The following is a 15,214-nucleotide window of genomic DNA, read 5'->3' as shown; positions in this document are numbered from 1 at the left end:
TAATGTTCTTTAATAAGAGCTGGGGGTGGCAAGCCTCAAAATGGCACTGAAAAATAATATAGAGAACCTTAATGTTTCAGTGCAAACCTTCATTGGGGGCATAAGAATTCAATTAGCTGAGCAATTTTGCTTCACCAGAATAACAACAAACTGAATTCTTGTGTCTCTGAGGAAGGTTCCTGTGAAACGTGCTGAGCAATTTAATACACTATTAAAAGTTTTCCTATTTTTCAGAACTCACCCCTCTTGTACTTGATTTCTCTCTTCCTCCTGAAGTAAGAAATGGTCCTCTTAAAATGGGGGTGTGGCTGCACTGCAGACTGGGGCAACAATGGAATTGTCATGGCTGGCAGTCTTTGAGCCACTGCCGTCAATGCAGGCATGGCATATTCTTGTGCTTGCCATGGAATAGTTTATGGAATTTTGCTTCTTGCTTCAGTGCAAGGGAAACAGGCAGGTCTGCTTGGAAACTGGTGTTCTCGCCACCATTCCTCCTTGTTGGCCTTTCCAGGAGCCCAGAAAGACTGGCTTATGTCACTCAGTCTTGCCAATTTCTTTTGCCACACTGTGGTAGGAAGCTTCTTTCTCTTATTGGATATTTCCTGCCCTCCTGTGTGTTTTCTAAACCACCTGGTTGGCCCTAGTATGTTTTACTGCTCTGTAACGTTTCCCTTTTAATTCTTTAATTTTGGCATTCATTCACCGCTGCCCAAAGATATTTTGCTGCCAGAACTCGCATCATCCCTGCCCATTGACCACACTGGCTGGAGAAACATTTATCTGAAGCCCCGCAGCATATATTAGCATTCAAATTAATTATACTTATTCCTGTTAGAAAATCCTTTCATTGCTGATTATACTCCACGGGGGGCTTAAAAGGCATTGCTAAACCATACCCTTGTTTGCCCAATGCATTTGGGAGCTCTCTCTGGTCCACAAGTCACAATTTGGCTGTCCCCATGAAATATTTTCCCTGCAACTCCAGTGTTTGACAGTACAAGGCAGAAGCAGTAGGATGGTGGGGAAAGCTGACCGTGGAGATCTGCTGTGTCCAGAAATGTGTACATACACAGTCTTGGGAGGAGTGTGTTAAAACACTAGCACTGACATCACTACCACAAATTTAACCACACTGAAACTTGCAAATGAATGGGTTCCACCCCACCCCCTTTCCTGGGAAAAAAAGAAGAAACCTCTATATGCATTTGAAAGCCTTCTTTGATGAGCCTGCCTTGCTGCCGCCCAGATAGTCTGTTATCATCAGGAATAGGACCTTGGTGATGACGCCTGGGTGACAAGGAGATGCTTGATATGAAAGGAGACTGGGCAAGAAGCAGTCCTTTGAAACCAGCTGCGGGCGTATTGCACAACAGTGATGAATGTATGTGAGTTCACTTCCTACATTTCATTCTTCCAGAAATAGCTGTTGTCAGTGACATTTTTTTAAAAAAAGGTCAGTTCTTTGTGCTGACTGTATTTAACTGTGCTTTACGATGACCTATGTTGGGGAGGGAAGGAGCTTTGATGGGGCATTAGACAGAGCAAGGTGGTCGCTTCAGGCGCTGAGTTTGGGTGCCATGAAAAGGCAGTAGTAAATGATTGGCTAACTTATTGTTATGATGTTGTGTTTTTACTGTCAGCGCGGGGGAGAGACACTTGTGGGATTTTCTGTCTGGGGTACCAAAATAACATGGCTTGGTTTCAGATAATGTGCACCTTGGCTTTCAGGGAAGGGACACTTTTGCTGCTCCACTTCAGGTAGCAAAATGCTAACAGCTTTTGAATAACATGTGACAATTGTGCCTCATTTTCAACATTTGGGATGGCAGTACTGGAAGGAATCCTGCCTTCTTGGTTAATGTGATTTAAGTGAAATCTTTGTTCCAAATATTCCATTTTAAACCCTGAATGTGTAAAACCCAGTTCTTTCCTCAAAGTCCTCGCCAAAAACCTTATTTTCTGAAGGATATCTTTATTACCTTGCCTACTTTTTCATTTGGGTTTTTAAGTTCAGTGGTTTTTTCTTTTTAGTTTTAGAAGCTAGAAGGAATATATGCTGAGAAGCCACAATGAGGCATTCTCATCTGGTCAGATTAAAAAAGTGTGAACTCTTTTCCAGCATTTGTCATATGTTCATACATTCATGCAAGCAAACTGAGGCAAGAGTCGGTTGTATGCAAAACATACGCTGAGTTAAAAAAATAATAAACTTGGCTCTTCCTCTTTGTGGAGATGGTTTTGCAGCCTGCCAGTTGTCAAAGAAAGAATGTCTGTTGCTGAAGGGGGACAATACAACTTGCCTCAATGTGTTCAAACAAGTCTTCAGTCCCCTGGTGCCAGATGGGAGCTCCAGCATTTGGACCTCAGTACCAGCAATGAGCAGGCATGGCCATCCATTTAAAACTGGCAAGACAGAGTTTTATTATTATTACTATTATTATTTCTGGGCAGCACAAGGAGTAGCAAGCTAGGATTAAAATTTATTGCCTCTGTTGGCAAGTGGCACTGGTCTCCATCATAACATCAGGTTTCGACAGCAATAGTAAGCTGAACTTCTTTATCTTGTTTTATTGGGGCATTGGGATCCTAGTCTCTCCAATTGGAGTCTGCTGGGATCATACAATTTATTTTGGGATCCTACATTCAACTCCGTGCAGCTGGTTCTAAAACAATGACTGATTTGATATGATATATTTTTATTGTTTCTATGGTGTCTAAATTATTAGATACCTGGTGTAAATTGGTTAGCTGAAAACTTATCTATGAAACTCACCTTCATTGCTGCTAGTCTAGCCTCCCTCACTCTGTCTTCTGGTTCATAGTGTACTCACTTCCATACAGTTTCCTAGCTGATTAGAAAGACTTCTAGGTTGAGGCCTTAATATTCTGTTGCTGACAAATTTCTAAGAGCCGTGTTATTATTACTTTTATTCTGTAGCACAGCTCTCAGTGATGTGTCCCACAGGTGGCAGCCAGTTTTGAGCTTCATGTTTATGTGTGTAAGAAAAAGCAGATTAGGTCATGCATGTTCCACTTGGCTGCAAACAACTGTTACAGAACTTGGTTTTTGTGACTCTCAGGTGTTGGTTTCATATGCAAACTTAGACCTCCTGGTGATTGGGCCTAGACAATAGCCACTTTGCTATTGGGCTTGGAAATAAAAGAGGTATTCAAATATGTTCCAAATAAGTTGTCAAAAGTTTCTTAAAGCTTTTCCCCAAGTTATTGATGCTAGCTGCTCGTTTTGGTTGCAGTGGGTTGTAAATGCATTAAAACTAATGGACCTAAGTCATGTCCATTAATTTCAGCGCTGCGACTCAGAGTACAATTAAAGTTGGCTGTCACCCAGTGTCCTTTCCCCCAGAGGATTTTAGAAACTGCTTTTCTTAAAGTGCACCGAAACTTACCAGGTGTACTCCATCAAAATAAAGCAATCAATCTCTCAAGGAAAGTCCCTAGTCATGCAAAACCAGGGTTGTTGTTTTTCTGGCCTTATTTTCATGCCTTTTAACCCTTATGCTTCCCTATCACACTTTGAAAACATAAATCTGAGCCATTTCGTATCAGGATTCCATTTTGTAAGGAAACGGGTGGAGATCTTCACTGTAGAAACTGTATCTGATCAAGGAACATATTCTTGAAAAGCAGAGTTTGGAGGAAGATATTGAGGTAAGAAGATAAAGGAGATCCAAGTTAAGTGATCTGGGCAGAGGCAGTGGTGGAGGAAGCGGGTGCAGTAGGTGTGGGCCGCCCCGGGTGTCACCACTAGGGGCGTGTGTGACAAAATGCTGGGTGGCACTCGCCATGGGGCCTGCGGTGCTCCTGAGCCACACATCTCTCCTGGGCAGAGGGCCCAGTATTGGATAGTGGCAGCCTGTTCTTTAGCCTTGATGTCTTGGGCTGCTTTAGAGAGTTAAGCACAGTATCTTCTCTTCTTGGGGCAAGGCTGCTTAGAGGTCTGTTGTGAGGCAGTTGTGAAGCACCCAGCCCAAAAGTTACTTAAGTGTCTGGCATTTCTCTTGGGCGTTTTGAAGGGCAAGGCTTTCTATTACTAACCAAATGAGAATATATGATATTTATTATTTTTACTTGGTCACCTCTTCCTGTTTAAAGGAGCTTTGCTAAATCTCTTTTGAAATGCCACCTGCCGTGTGTATTTTAATATGGTACATATTTTGTCTTTTGGATATCAGAGAATGAAATGCTGCCCCCCCCTCCCCTAGTTTGTGCTGTCCCTTTTTACAAGACAAGGAAGTCACTAATTCCTATCTCTATTTTTTCTTTATGCTGGAAATCAAGAGAGTGTTCCTACACCCCCCCCCCCTCACACCCACACCCACCCCTGCTCTGCCCTGGTACAGTACTCCATTGGAAAGTGCAGTTGGAGTACTGTACCAAAAAATGGAGAAGGATATTGAAAACAAAAACTTTAATTTAATTACACAGTGAAATTTTGTGATCACCGTCAGGTTTGCAGCAGCACAGTCTTTGTTTTAATTCAGGAGTGTTTGCCTTGTTCAGTTTTTATTTATTTAAAAACAATAGTATCAAATGTCAAGGTCGTGGGCTTCTTCTTTTAAATCCTTCAATAACATTGCGCCACATCTGCATAAAGCCCAAATGTATACAAGCACAGAGATTATTCACAATGGCAGTAACTCATGATAATCATCCTATCTCTGTTCTGCTAATTTATTTCATTGCCTGTTACTGCATTTGTGAGGGTGGGGCTCATCGTACTTGTATACACACTTTGAGTTTTGCCCAGACATGTTTGAGACTTAAGTCTCTTGCACTGTATGGCCCTTTGGCTTCACTGAGTACATATGTGTAATATTTTTATTGCACATGCACACAGGTGTAATGTAAATCTACCAGCTAATTTAGCTCCATAATTTAAGTGGGCTCTGTTCAACGGCAGCTTTCACTGGGAATTGAGGTGACACCCGGCCTGTTTCCTAGAATTGTTGGTTTGTGTCTTGGTTTTCTTCCCTCTTATTCTGTGTTTCCAGCTGAAAATAATATACTCTCCCTTCGCTGCTTCTGGTAATGTGATGCTCTGAAACTTCCTTGTCCTTGGGCCAGCATGAGTAAGGAATGTCACACTGTAATTGCCCTTAAGCCTTCTGGCTACCGAACAGTGCAAACAGGTGCTGCCTGGGTAGGCTTCGGAGAGAGCTGTGTTGGGACTTGTTGAATGAAACTTCTCCAGTAGGCAGGGATTCCCCATGTATTCCTTGGGGCGAGGCTAGGAGGGTAGGTAGGATTTTTCTTTAGAATTCGTCTGCTTCCCATTCCTAGGATTGGCCCTTGTCCTGTTACTGTTTTTGGAGCTGATTCAATTCCTGGCTTGGCACCTGCTTGACAGAATATATTTGAGAAGGGTGGGAAGTGGCTGCTAGCTGTGGCATGTCGCTGTAACCCTGAATGCTGTTGGACAGGGAGGAATAAAGCTGGTAATTAGATCAAAAACTGGTAAGTTGATGCCAGTGATAAAACCGTGACAAACCTGCATCTGGGCTGTACCACTTCAGGCTATGGAAAGGGGCTCATGCGGTAGTATGTTCCACCATCTTAAAAAGCCACCTCTCCAGACAAAAACGGAACAGAACTAGATGTCAGGAAGAATGGTTTTAGCCATGTCCCTGTTGCATTATAGAGAGAGGGTGAGGTGGGGGGAGAACTGGGCCTTTGTTGTATACTGGGGTAGGCAACCTATGGCCCGTGGGCCGGATGCGGCCCAATCGCCTTCTCAGTCCAGCCCACGGACAATCCGGGAATCAGCGTGTTTTTACATGAGTAGAATGTGTGCTTTTATTTAAAATGCATCTCTGGGTTATTTGTGGGGCATAGGAATTTGTTCATTTTCCCCCAAAAAATATAGTCCGGCCCACCACATGGTCTGAGGGACGATGGACCGGCCCATGGCTGAAAAAGGTTGCTGACCCCTGCTGTATACCCTCAAAGAGTGTCAGATAGGGCTTTTGGGCTCTTTCAAATACAAAGAGATGGTTGGGGGCCTTGAACCAAAAAACCTTAGAGACAAAGTATATGTTTAACTCTGTTTTCCTTAGATAGCAACTGAACTTTTTAATAATATGCTCCCTGCTCCCTGCAACGAGAAGTTCCGGGGACAGCGCTAAAGGGTTTAGTTTTCTTCTTTGGATGATCTCCTCTCTTTTTTAGTTGCAAATGTCCAAGTAAAGCACTGTAGAAGCATACAGTCACTCCTATGACAGGCAGCAGATCCCCAGAGAGCCACTTAAGCTGACCCCACCCCAAGGCTCAGTTTCAGTTAGTTCCAAACTAGAAACTCTCAGCCCACTCTTTTTCTGACACTGTCTCTGACAGTTCTGAGGCAGCCGTCAGGGATTTTTACACACACACATCCCTCTGCAGTGTTTGGTTTGAGGAGCCACCCCCTACAGTTGGATTACCCATAAAGCCCTCCAGATGTTGTTGGCCTCAAAATCCCATCAGCCTCACCAACCATGGCCAGTGGTGTGGGATGATGGGAGTTGTAATCCAGCATACCTGAAGGAGCGTATCCACCCCCATCGGACACCAAACACTGAGGTCCAGCTCCAAGGGCCTTCTGGCAACTCCCTCACTGTGAGAAGCAAAGTTACAAGGAACCAGACAGAGGGGCCTTCTCGGTAGTGGCGCCTGCCCTGTGGAATGCTTCTCATCAGATGTCAAGGAAATAAACAACTACCTGACTTTTAGAAGATATCTGAAGGCAACCCTGTTTAGGGAAGTTTTTAATATTTGATGTTTTATCATGCTTTTAATTTTCTGTTGGGTTTTTTGGGGAAACCCAGCCAGATGGGCAGGTTATAAATAATAAATTTATATTATTATATTATCCCCCATCCCAACAACTGTTCCACCAAAAGGCATCACTGTTGTCAGTTGCCTCTTCGCGAGCTATTGCTTGGTGAAGGATACAGGCGATTCATTTAATGTGAAAGGAGGAGGGAAGGGGAGGTTGTATCCCAAGTATAGTTAAGAATTTGGAGAGCCACCTCTTTGCTGCCTCCAAGTGTCTCCATCTCTCCTTTCCACTTGCTACTACCAAACCTTACAGGTAACTTTGTGCTTTCTGGATTTTCAAGGCTTGCAGTCTCGCTCCCATTTTGCCTGACTGCATGTGCATGTTGTGTCATGAAATGGCTGGTCACTGGCTGCGTTCTTCTCGCTTGCCACTTTCAGTGTCCTCCTCTTCTTCTTTTGAAGCTTTCATTCCTCCTGTAGGTAAAAAAAAATAAAAATCTCAGGCACTCATTGTCCTTAGGCTTGCCAGTGAGTCATGTCTGCTTTTCTCCCGCCAGCCCAGCCACTCAGCTGTGGCATCTCTATAAGCTGGCATTGTGAAAGCCGTCTTGGTTTGGCACAACGAGCCGGGCAGGACCTTGCATTGTTATGGAAACCAGCTGAGATATGTCAGCAATGTTGGTAACATGGCAAAAGGCATCTCAGACATCTGTTCCGCTGTTGCTGACCTTGTTCTGATAAACTGTTGCACGATCTCTTACTTGTTCTGCTTTCAGTGCCTCCTCTCCTCCTCCTTCTTCCCCCTCTGCTGCTCCAAGGTGTTGACTATTGCGACTGACACGTCTGGCTGGTGTGCTGTCTCCCTTCCTGAGGGAAAATAAATCTCTCCCCTAACTCCCCACAGACACTTTGAAGGGGAAACTTTCCATCCAGCTTAAGCCGCTCTTTTGCCTGATGGATCCATTCCAAGGTGTTAGCTATAAACATGTAAGCAAGCTGAATAAAGAGCACCAGTGTTTCTCTTATGCGTGTGTGTTACATGATCAGGCAGCTTTGAAGGATTTCTGCTACCATCGTGCAGTAATGATCTAAGTTTTCAAATTATAGAGCCAAGCCAAATGGCTTTGCTTGATGTGCAAAGCTTATGAATTTTCCATTGGCTGCCAAGTCTTGGCAGAAGGAAGTTTGGGAAATGGAATATTTTTAATAAAAAAGTTGTTTGGGAGTGCATAATGTAATTTAAGTTGAATTTAAATTCAAATGTAACCTGAAAAAAAATTCCTTCCTGATTTGTCCTTGCAGTGACTAAATAATAATCAGTGGCATAATCTACAGTGGATTATAAAAACCATTTTTGCCTGGTAAACTATTCCTTTATGTGGTCTTTGTTTACAGGCCACAGGCCAGGCTTACGTATTAGTGACTGAAACTTTCAGGGCCAGCCACTTCCTATGTGGCAGAGCGCTCAGAATGCTAGGCCACGATTCGTTAAAGTTAACCACAAGCTGTCCCACACACTTTCAAACAAACCATGACTTGTTTCTCCAAAGTCTGGCTGGTGTTTTCCATCTATTCTTGCAATATGTCCTTTAGGCTCACGTGAGCAAGTTAGTGACCAAAGAAACCATGATTAAGGAAGGGTCCTGGATTCACATGTAATGCTAGCCATAGATAAAACAAACCAAGGTTTATAAGAAACCATAGTTTCAGACTGTATTTTGTTGGCAGTAAGTAAAGTCTGGATAAGTCACAGGATGGAGTTCACACATAATAAACCACTGGTTAATAAAATATGCCTTAGCATTAGGTGCAGACCAGTGTCGGGCAACCATGTTAAATAGAATATTACTGATGCCAGGATGGCCTCAGTAACCCAAGAGGGGGGTGATGTCACATTCTAAAAGACCCTCTAGTTTCTGAGCATGACAGTCTCTTTCCATGACAATTGCACATGAGTTCCTGCTCATAGTTTTTTCACTCTAATGCTTTCTGAAGTGGCATAGCGTGGGTTGTCAGTGCCCGGGGGCCACATGGAGGTGGGGGACAGATGGACGGAGTACACATGCGCATTCAACTGCCTAACGGCATCCACATCACCCAGGAGATTGCAGATACAGAGATGAGAAAAGAAGAGTCATTCTGTTGTCTGGAGAGTCCACTTCATGGTTCGCATGGAGATGCCGTTTTCAGTGGAGTCCAGTGATGGGAATGCGCAGCTGTATTGAGGCAGTACTGGGTGTTTGAAATTTTTCACCCCTAACAATTTTGTGCTCACCCTGTGACCCGCCCCCATCCTACACTATGCCAGTGGCTTTATGTTCCTAAAAACATTGTGTCATAAAGAAAATAGGGTGCACATTTGCACATATGAAGATTAGATGCAGAGATAAATGCATGACATGTCCTGAGATCCCTATGGGTTTCATTTGGAGAGTGAGTAGGATGAAGGGCTTCTAATTCCAACAGGTATTGGCACTCTCAAGCCCTGGGAAACATTGGTGGGGCATTAAATTCTGTTTCTTTATGTCCCTGTGCATGCAGCTGTAGACATTTCCTGCTCTCCTGTTTCTGTGACCACAGTGGACAGCATAGGCCATGCGGTGGTCTCATCGAAGGACAACTTCAGAATCAGATTGTCTATCTGTTCTGCAGGCATCTCACTGTACCCTGAGACAAATTCTATCTCATAAAACACCTCCTCACACATTCCTGATTGATTGGTTGCTTGCCTAGATATGGTACATTGCTGACTGTGTGGATACAATAGATAACAGGCTCTCCACATAGTTGCAGTCATCTGTTGAAAAGTATGTAAGCGACCACCATTATAGCTAAATAGCACCTGCCACTATTGCTAATGATACTTCCTTGGTTACACAAATATGCCTTGGTTATACAAATATTGTTGCTGTTTGGTGGTGTGTTGTTATTGTTTTAATAAGAAAGTTTGGGTCCATCTAGGATCTCGACTGCCTTTTCCCAGTAGCTTATGAGTCAGGGGATTGTGCCTTTGGAAGTGAGGACTCTTGCTAATTTGCTAGTAGTTCTAGGAAGGAGGTTGGATTGAAGTGGAAAGGGAAGCTGATTCTCTCCTGATGACTCAGTTGCATCATGGAAAATCTCTACGACAATGCTGAGAGTTGGGCTTGGGGTTGTTCTTGCACAATCTCAGCCAGTCTCTCTTTATTTCTTACTCTCTTGTCTTTTGGTGTCATACACTTTCTGAGAGAATGAAAGGGTAAACTATGCCGCTTTGCTCAGCCTGACCTAAAGCCTCATGCGCTGTGAAGGAAATTAAGAGTTAACTCGTGAAAGTGATGCATAGAAATTCTTGGGTTTTTGCTTTAATACCAAAGTTGCTGAGATTGATGACCTCTCTAACATCATGCGTTTCATATGACATGAACATATGTGTACAAGAGCATCTATGGTTATAGAATCATATAGAAGTGTAGAGTTGGAAGGGACCCTGAAGGTCCTCTAGTCCAGCCCCCTGCAATGCAGGAATCCTACCCACAGCTGTCTTTGGGTGGGCTCGAACCTCCAAGCTTTTGGTTAACAGCCGGATGCACTGACCCATTGAGCCACCTGAAGGACTCCTATATGGAAAGGGATGCTTCCAACAACCAGCTGTTAACACTCAAAAGACAGGGAAAGCCCTGGGGAAACAACAACACTCCTCCTCCTCTGCCAGCCACGTAGACTTGCACCTGGTTCTCTGCACTTGTTCAGCGGCATCAACCAGCTGAATGTAGATAACTAGTAGGGGCTGGAGTGCAGTGCATTTTAAAAGCTGCAGGAGCACTTCCAATCTTCAGAATAAGCGCTTTATGCAGAAGTGGCCCTTAGAGCCAACTTGAGCACTGTTGGAGTTTTGTCTGTGCTGCATTTCTTGTGGGGAGATGATGAAGGTGGAAGGTAAAGCATGACAGTACGTGGGGTTGTTTGACACAAAACTGCTGGAAAGACTGCCTGCATGGCAGACAGCATGGCTGTTTGTATGGCAGTTGTGCCTCTTCCACCAGCCCTCAAAGACCTCTGTTGTTTGCTGATGCTGCTTCCCCGTTATGTGGGTTGAATGGACTATAAACATTTCCTTTCCCCTCGAAGTTCGGAGATGGCGCTGGCTATAAAGCATATTATGGATGACATAAGCAGCTTGAGGCGCCAGTTCCCTCGGTGCACCATTGACATGAGTTCTCTTTACTTGCCCACACAAGCACTTCTGAGAATTGCCGGATAGGATGCTCATTCCCCCTGGATGCTTCTGGTCCTGGGTTATTGATTACGGTGCTCTTCTTGCTGAAAGGGACCTCCTTAAACATTTATGGTCTCATCATCTCCCTTGAAATATATGGGGGTATCTGTAATGCGCTCCCGGTGGGATACTTTGCTACAGAAGCTGCTGCTCTTCCCAAGCCTCGGAACATAAGGGGAATCTTATTGCAAGATAGCCATAGTCTTTCTTTTATTTTCTTTCTGTCTGTATTTATACCCCACCCTTCGAATAGGTTGTTAGGGCAGCGTAAAGTAAAATATTCGGAAATTTGTTAAATAACAATTATGTTAGAATTAACTGAAAACAGCAGTGCCCAGGTAAAAGAATAGTTTTAAAGCTGAGTAACCACCTGCCTCCTGCATACCGTGAATCAACAGCTGGGAATCCTTTCCACCCTGTGGGCAACATTCCTTCATGGCTGGAGCAATGGATGTGACTCTTCCCTTTTGTGCAGGTGGTTACATTCCAGCTGTACAAGTGCCATAGGTTTGTACACACATACCTCCATCCAAGCGAGCTAGAAACATCATTACAGCTCTCATACCTTCCAGCCTGGTAAAAGCACTTAAGGAAGACATGGGCAACAGATGGTGAGGAGTGTGGCCTGGGATAAGGAGTGTGGTCTAGAGAGACTCCCAAGGGTTGGCTGGAGCAACCACATTTGGCTCTTTGGCCGGTGGTTCCTCCACTGCTGCTATAGAGCTGGTTCAAGGGACAAGAAGTCTCTGGTGCAGCTTCTGGAGGGAGGGCCGTTCCTGTCCACATTCAAAACTCCCATTGTTCTAGGCATATTTTGTGATAGGGAATTTCATTAGCACAAGCAGTTTCTGAGCACTGGGCGCAGTAGTTCGCCTAAGATTTCAAGATTAAAACTGCAGAGTGGAAGATTCTGCCTCCCCGCTTCCAGCTACCCTGAAGACTGGAGAAGAGACCCTCTTAAGAATATTGTGGGGGGGGGGGGAGTGAACAGGAGAAGGACCAAAGGACCATGTGAAAAATGAACATAACATTTTAGCTGCAGCTCATTTCCAGCTTTGTATTCTTGTTATAGACTTTGCGTTGTTGCGCACATAGCCTGTTTTAAAGGTGCCATTTAGCTCCTAGCTTCCCTGTCTCAGTTTCTAATACTGGTTCCTGTGTGACATTGCTACTGGATGTAGACTGGACTTTCAGAGTTGTTTTAGCCTGAAGCTGAATTAATTTGAGGATGGGATGTAGTGGAAGAGGGAGCATGAAATATGGGATAGGCTTATGCCTTTTTATATTGCAAACCAGCCTGCAAACTTTGGTTGAAGGGTGGTATAGAAATTTAATAAGTAACAATGGAATAAATAGTCTCTTGCAGCAAAAAGCAAAAAACTGTCAGGAGAGTTGTACGACATCTTAAAAAATACTTAGCAGATTTATTGGTGTCATGAGGTTTTGTGGGCTCACCTTGTGAGATTTGTGAAGTTGGCTATATCCTGGGTTGGCAGAGAGAGATGGCTTCCCATGAGTATGAACGTGGAGGAGAAAAGGGTACAGAGTTGGCCCAAAAGGTCATGAAATGCCTGTGACATTTCCATGTAACGTTTAGCTGTATACAAGAGAAGTGCAGTGACCATTATGGCTGTTGTGAATGGTCAGTGTGCTTTTGAACTTTGAGTAGAAATGTCACAGACTGTATGTCTTGTATTCCGTGGCCTTTTAGCTTCACTGTTTACCATTTTTTTCCTTCTATACCCACACAGTAAAGACTTGGGTTTGTTTGTAGGCTAGCTGAGAAAGATTTGAAAGTGTGCTTCCGCCACCTTGTGGCTATTTATTTCATGCATTTGAAATGAACTTTCCATGTTTGGAGGAAATATAACATACTTTCGACTGTGGAGTTTGAAAGGGACTTTTAGACTATGTTTTCCTATTGCTTAAGCTTTCAACTCGAGATCTCCTCTGCCTTGCCTCCTGCTTGCTGTGTCCATATGGCATATCTGAAAAGCCTTACCCCTAGTGTCAGGAATTGAACATCCAAGATGCACAGGAGTTTCTTAAAGGTGAAATATTGAAGGCACAAATGCAGACAGCTGGAGGCATCTATGAATTTGTGGTAGGTTAATCCTGGATAAAGGAACAGCACACTGACCAGTGAGAAATTGTTGTGTGTGTTTTTTTAGAATGCTTCTGAAATAGCAGGGTATTTGCTGGTTGAGGGATGGTGGTCATAGCAAACATAAAGCAAACCAAACAGTTCTAAACCATGGTTTGCTTGCGTGTATATTTGGTAGCTCAAACCATGGCATGGTGTGTGTTTTTAAATTCTGGTTAAATCCAAACAATAGTTGATTTGGTTAGGATGTTTGAATGGAATGGAGCTTTAGAGAGAGATCACTGACCTGAAACCTACAATAGCTGGATCACCATCTACTTTGTACCAATAAGATGTTGTCACTTTTGTGTGTTGCCTCCTTTTGCTACCTGTCTGGAGGCGTTAACCCTTCTCATGCTAGTGTTGACCGATCTCTGGGCTTAGACAGCCTAACCTACATAGCTTCAATCACAGAGTGGGTGAGACCACTGAGCTGGATCGTTAACCCTGGCTTGACCCACTCTGCAGCATTAATCCCATCCAGAGTCTTCCCATCTTGTTGTGTGGGAAGCCCCTTGTTAATGTGACTGCCGGCATTGGCTGTATGTTCTGCCTTGCACCTGCAGGAGGATGAGATCATTGGCCATCCTGAATAAAGCCAGGATTATTAAAGAAGGCGCTAGGGGCTCCCTTGTGTAACACACTTAGGCTGATTGGGAAATAGCACCAGTTCTTAAGGTATTCAAGCAAATGGTGTCTACCCTGGGCTTGGCGACAGGAAGAATGTTGATTGTTTTTGCCCATGGGGTTTCATGTGGTGATGCAATGCAGCCCCATCTGGCTTGGAAGCTGGGGGAATTCCAATGTACTCTGTACAAATGGAGTTCTAATCCCTACAGGGGCAGAGGGGAACCTGGAGGTGTGGCTTTCAAGCCCAAAAGCACTAATAAAAAAGAAACACGGCGCATACTAACACCAAACATTATGACTAGGTCTTGTGTATTATTGTTGCTAGGGCCACGTGTATCCTCCATGCTAACGTCACCCTCCCCCCAAAAACTGGGAAAATTCTACATCCAGTCAATTAAAATTTACAAGAGAAACAAATCTGCAAAGCAAATGCATGCCACTGACTGATGAACTTCACATGCCTTTTCTTGTTTCACATAAGTTATCCTGCAACATTTATTGTGCATGCGTCTAATTTTGCTAGTCATAAGAGAGAGTGTATGTGTGTGTCAAGGGGGTGGCACTACAAAGCCAATAAGAGAGGACATGGCCTACTTGTTCCCATCAGGACAGAAACAGTTTTCCTGAAAATGGAATTCAGCCTGGTGCTGTGGCTTAAACCACAGAGCCTAGGACTTGCCAATCAGAAGGTCGGCAGTTCAAATCCCCGCAACGGGGTGAGCCCCCATTGCTCGGTCCCTGCTCCTGCCAACCTAGCAGTTCGAAAGCACGTCAAAGTGCAAGTAGATAAATAGGTACCACTCTGGTGGAAAGGTAAATGGCGTTTCCGTGTGCTGCTCCGGTTCGCCAGAAGCGGCTTAGTCATGCTGACCACATGACCCGGAAGCTGTATGCTGGCTCCCTCGGCCAATACAGCGAGATGAGCGCCGCAACCCCAGAATCGGTCACAACTGGACCTAATGGTCAGGGTTCCCTTTACCTTTACCTACCAGCTGTGGCACTGTATCCAACATGGACACTATCCCTATTTGTTGCCTCTTTGTTGTTGTATTACTGGGGGTTTACGAAGGCATGGTACCAATGAATTGATAATAAATATTGATATGCAGCTGAGCTGGAGTTCTCCCACTGACTCATGTGTTCCTGCATTGGTCCTGGATGCGTTCCAAGTTTTCTGTCCCTTCTTAAGCAACAATAGTATGCAGCTCTTTAGAGGTTCTGATAAACCGTGAAAGTAGACATAAGACAGAGTGGTCCCCTTGATAGCCTCAATATTTAATCCGCCTTTAAAAGAAAAAATTACTTTAGAGGAAGCAGTTTTCCCACTTTGCTTGCAGAAGGTCCTCACAGGTTTAATCCCTGGCATCTCCAGTGAGAGCCGGGAAGGATCCTGCCTGAAGCCCTGGAGA

General features: G+C 44.2%; 1 protein-coding gene across 2 annotated transcripts in view; it reads left to right on the top strand.

Annotated features, from left to right (window-relative positions):
• Positions 1-15,214, top strand: part of RHBDF2 (rhomboid 5 homolog 2) — a 59,956-nt gene that overhangs the window by 20,352 nt on the left and 24,390 nt on the right. Inside the window, exon 1 of one of the 2 annotated variants that reach the window (XM_079965984.1) lies at positions 7,321-7,761. The exons of the other annotated variant lie outside the window; for it this stretch is intronic. The gene's annotated coding sequence lies outside the window, so the exon portion shown is untranslated. Of the gene's footprint in view, positions 1-7,320; positions 7,762-15,214 lie in introns of those variants that run through there. 2 annotated transcript variants of the gene reach the window in all.

This window comes from Podarcis cretensis, assembly GCF_951804945.1.
Source record: "Podarcis cretensis genome assembly, chromosome: 2".
NCBI classification, from domain to species: domain Eukaryota; kingdom Metazoa; phylum Chordata; class Lepidosauria; order Squamata; family Lacertidae; genus Podarcis; species Podarcis cretensis.
The sequence above is the reverse complement of the archived record's forward strand: the minus strand, read 5'-3'. Positions and strand labels throughout refer to the sequence as shown.